The 5,167-nt window shown below is 52.5% G+C and overlaps 1 protein-coding gene across 1 annotated transcript in view; it reads right to left on the bottom strand.

Moving 5' to 3' along the window:
• The window catches only part of ACADS (acyl-CoA dehydrogenase short chain), a 379,518-nt gene that overhangs the window by 49,410 nt on the left and 324,941 nt on the right, over positions 1–5,167 (bottom strand). The gene's annotated exons all lie outside the window — the stretch shown is intronic.

The following is a 5,167-nucleotide window of genomic DNA, read 5'->3' on the forward strand; positions in this document are numbered from 1 at the left end:
AGAGACAGAGAAACAGACAGACAGATGTAAAGCAGGGGGCAGGGTCAGGTGGTGGCACACCTGGTTAAGTGCACACACTACAGTGCACAAGGACCTGGGTTCAAGCCCCTGGTTCCTATCTGCAGGGGAAAAGCTTCATGAAGGCAGGGCTGCTGACAGAGCTTTTCTCTCTGTCTCTTTTCCTCTCTATCCCCCCAACTTATCTCAGTCTCTATCCAATAAGAATAAAGTAAAAACAAACAAAAGAAATAAAGCATTTTGCTAGGCCAAAGAGGAGAGGTGGGGGAGGAGGGGAGAGAGCAGACAACACCAGGAATCAGGAGACTTCTGTATGGCTGGCTTCATAAGAGGACATGGGATTTCAAGAGAGACCCTAAGTAAGGCACAGGAAGCATACGTAAGATAGAAAGAGATGGACAAATCGAACTGTGTTCAAATGATTACTTCTTGCTCTTGAAAAGATGCTGTTATAGAAATGAAAAAAAAAAAGACTTGAAATAAAGTTCTTGTGTCTACATACAGGCTGCTTATAATTAAGTAATACAAAGGCTGAATATTGAAGTGGATACTTTACCAGAGAAAAGACAGAGACAGTAAACATATGAAAACAAATGTTCAACATCATCTATCATGAGAGAAATGCAAATTCAGCCCACAGGCGATACCTCTCACACCCATTCGAACATCTAAGGGTCAAAGGACAACACTAGGGCTGGCGGGCAGGCTGGTGGGCAGGCAACCCGCTGAGCTCAGACACTGCTGGGGGGCAGGGGGTGGTGGCAGCCTGTTTGGGGAGGCTTAGCATTTGTCTCCTGCACTGGCAGCAATTCCTCTTCGAGGTCTTTTCTGAGGAGAATGAAAACACATATCCACACAGAGGCTTGTGGGTGAATGTTTACAGCTTTCTCGAGAGTCACCCCAAGCTGGCAAGGATTCCACTGGGCAGTGGGTTCCGTGTGTGGTGAGTCCACACTGCTTGATTTTTTTTTTTTTTTTTGCTGGGGCTTGGCGCCAGCACTACGAATCTACTGCTCCGGGTGGCCTTTTTTTTCATTTTATCAAATAGGACAGAGAGAAATTGAGACAGGAGGGACAGACAGGGAGAGAAAGACACCTGCAGACCTGCTTCATCACTTGTGAAGCGTATCGCCTGTAGGTGGGGAGCCGGGGGCTCGAACCTGAATCCTTACGCTGGTCCTTGCGCTTAGTACTATGTGCGCTTAACCGGATGTGCCACCGCCCAGCCCCCAACACCACTTAATAAAGAAGAATGAGCTACTGACACGAGTAGCCCTGAGGATCAGCCTCAGAAGCACACTGTTGGTTGGGAGGCTCACCGTAAGATTGCGTGCAGATAAAGTTCTGGAGAATTCCAGCGGCAGAAAACAGACTGGGGGCTGCCAGGGGCCATGGGGGTGGGGAGAGGGAGGGGCTGCAAAGGGTACGAGAGGATTTGCCGGAGAGATGGGCGTGCTCTATAGCACCACAGTGGTCACTGGCACAGGGTTGCATGTGTGAGTGCCGAAGCTTGTCAAATCCTGTCCCTGAAGTGGGCACGTTGTCTCACATACAAACTATCGTTCGGTAGTGCTGACATAAAAGGAAAGCATTAAGCTCAGGGCAGAGGAAGCAGCGCTGTGGTCAGTGGTCATCAAAGCCCTTGGGGGCTCAGGCTTGATATAGACGCTTGTCTCAGTTTTTTTTTTCTTTCTTTCTGCCAAGGTTATTGCTGGGGCTCGGCGCCTGCACTATGAATCCACTGCTCCTGGAGGCCATTTCCCCCATTTTTGTTGCCCTTGTTGTTTTATTGTTGTAGTTATTATTGTTGTTGTTATTGATGTCGTCGTTGTTGGATAGGACAGAGAGAAATGGAGAGAGGAGGACAAGACAGAGAGGGGGAGAGAAAGACAGACACCTGCAGACCTGCTTCACCACCTGTGAAGCGACTCCCCTGCAGGTGGGGAGCTGGGAGTTCGAACTGGGATCCTTACACGGGTCCTTGCACTTCGCAAGAAACACCTTTTTTAAACAACTAAAAATTGGGCTGGTGAGACAGCACAGCTGGGAGGGTGTTTGCCTGCTGTGAGCCGAGTTCAAGTCTCGCTTCCACCACGCGGGGGGTGGGGGGGGAAGCTTTGGTGCTGAAGTGTCTTCCTCAAGTCCTCTCTCTTTTTTTTTCCCCTTCAGGGTTATCACTGAGGCTCGGCACTGGCACTATGAATCCACTGCTCCTGGTGGCCATCTCCCCCCCCCCCACTTAATTGGATAAGACAGAGAGAAATTGAGAGAGGAGGGCAAGATAGAGAAGGAGAAAGATAGACACCTGCTGACCTGCTTTGCCTCTTGTAAAGCACCCTCCCTGCAGGTGGGGAGCAGGGGCTCGAACCTGGATCCTTGTGTGGGTCCTTGTGCTTAGTACTGTGTGCATTCAACAGGGTGTGTCACCATGCAACCCCCTTAATCTTTTCCTTTTTAAAAAATTCTGTTGTCATCCCCAGCCCAGCCTCTCTCTCTCTCTCTGAAAAAGTCACATCAGATTGGAGTGGTGAAGCTTCAGTGACAACCAAATATATGTATATGTATATGTATATGTATATGTATATGTATATGTATATGTATATGTATATGTATATGTATATGTATATGTATATGTATATGTATATGTATATGTATATATACAGATAATATAAATAATATAACCTAAATGTGTGAATTCTGGATGGCCAGCACCTGGGCAGGTGACCCCTTCTGTCCCTGCAGGGCACGTGAGATTCCTGACTCACTGAAAAAATTATGTGGTGTTAACTTAGCAGCTACTTTGTCCCTCACGCATTGCAGGTTCTCAGGGAAGCTGGGAAACGTTGAGCTGGGGGAGGCGGGGTGAATGGTGCGAGGGAGCCTTTGCTCTCCCCAACCCCGGAATCTGTCCTCCCACCCCCACCTGTGCCTTTTGGAAAATCAGGTCCTGAAGGTTCAGGGTGAGATCGGAAGCCCCCTGGCTGTGATCCCGTCTTTGTCAGAAATGTGGTTTGAGGCGGCCAGGCTGCAGGTGGGATAAGTGGGCCGAGAGGGGAGAGAGCTGATCATTTCTCCCAGCTTCTGCTGCGGCCAACAAGCCACAGGCTGTAAATCTCAGGGAGACAGTTGACCGCACACACGATAAATTAACACATTGGTTTGAGGGGGACGGGCATTATCAGCATCTGGATTTATAGCTTCCCTGGTGCATCTGACTGAATTCTGGGACAATTGGGCGTTTCCCCCTGGTGCACTGGTGAGTTCTCTGTGGAGCCTGCCTCTTCCTCCACCCACCCCCCTCCCCCAAGTTTAAGTGCCAGCTGGGTGGAGGGCAGGAGCCTTCTCTCCAGAGCTGAATGCTTCCTGACAGGTGTTTTCTTGGGGGGGACGGTTATTTATAGCGGCAGAAAGCCATTGTGCTGTGGGGGGCTCTGTCTCCCTGTTCATTTCTCTATAATCGAACACATTTTTGTTTTTCCAGTGGGAAAGAGTGCTAGAGCTATGGTTTAAAATCCCTCTCTCTCTCTCTCTCTCTCTCTCTCTCTCTCTCTCTCTCCCTCTCAGGACCCCAGGGGCCATTTTGCTCCCTGTGCCCCTTGTCCCCAGTGTGTGGGGAAGATGAACTCTCTGTTCCTGGCTTCATGCTCTCTCAGTGCCACTCCAACCCCTTGGTGAGTTCTTGGGACACCCTTCCCTTCTCCTCTGTCCCCAAAACCCCACCCCAGGCAGCACCTGGGCCACCCCTCTGCCATCTTCATCACCACCCCCTCCCATCCAGGTTGTCCCTGAGTCCGATGGAGGCCCCCTCATTCCTGTGCCCCAGTCAGACTCCCCAGTCCCTGGCCTCTCATATTTTCAAGTGTCCCCAAGGTGCCCATTGTTGAGCAGGGTTAGGGTTAGAGTTAGGGACCCCTGGAGGGGACCATGGCCAGTGCCCCCTCCCCCTTGCTGTCAGTGTTCAAGGCCAGGGCAGAGCACCTGCAGACTCTGTTGCTATGGAAACCACTTCCTTGGTTACCAGCCCGGGTAGCATTTGTCTCCCTGTGTCTGGAGCCTGCTGAGCCAGAAAGAGGAGGAGGTGGAGGAGGCAGGAGAGGAGGAGGAGGGCTGGGGCAGGGGCAGGGGCTGAGCCAGGCAGAGAGAGCTCAGAGACGGAGGGACTGAGATAGAGGGAGGCTGACGCCAACAGGAGCCAAATCAAGAAAGGATTAATCATACGTGGGAGGTGGGTGGGTGGCAGGGAGACAGAAGTGAAAGGCTGGAAAGAAAGGGGGATGAATGAGCAGCTGGAGGAAGAAAGAACACAGGGTAGGGGGAGCATAGTGGTTAGAGCAGGAGCCAGTGAGAGACAGGAGGAGGGCTGGGGTAAAGGCTATGCTGAGAGAGAGAGTGAGGGAGGGACAGGCTGGGCTTCTGGGAGGAGACCCCCCCCAGGACCTGCCCCCAGCAGCTCCATGACCTTCACATCCTTCCCCCTGCCTGTGGGGACACAGTTCCAGTCACAGCCCCAGAACACCTGTGGGGATGGCAGGGGCAGGGTGGGGGGACAGGGGTCACCCACAGTCACAGCTTTCCTTCCTCCTGGGGGGTGGGACTTTGGGGGCACCTGTGGGCCAGTTCTGCGACCCACCCACACCCAGGCCAGCAAGGGATAGGCTGGGAGCATCAGTGACATCCACTTCTTGTCAATGGGGTGGGGAGAGGGTCCCCCTTGCTTCCCCAGCCCACCCCCCACTCGGGGCTCAGTGTGGCATGACCCCCCTCAATTCCTCCCTCTGGTGGTGTCCCCTGTGCTGTGGTAGTAGGGAGACACAAGGGCAGCTTTGGGGTGTTTGCAGGTTTGGAAACTGAGGCTCACTCCAGCCACCATGGGGGCAGAGACCCTTTCCCTCCAGGCCCTGTCCTGTCCCGGTCCCACTCTGCACACACGCAGGGGCCATGCTGCACACTCACACTCAAATATATACCTCAGGGGAACTTCCAGAACATTCTAGAACCCCCTTCCAGGTTCGCCCTCCCGCTGCCAAGGAGAGATCTGGAAGGGTCTTGGTCTTTGTTTCACTTTTATCTTGAAGATGCACCCACACAGGCACACACACAAAAGCCTCCCCACCGTAAGGTCCCTTACACGACACTCCACACAGCCAAA

This window comes from Erinaceus europaeus, chromosome 6 (assembly GCF_950295315.1).
Source record: "Erinaceus europaeus chromosome 6, mEriEur2.1, whole genome shotgun sequence".
In the NCBI taxonomy this organism is placed as follows: domain Eukaryota; kingdom Metazoa; phylum Chordata; class Mammalia; order Eulipotyphla; family Erinaceidae; genus Erinaceus; species Erinaceus europaeus.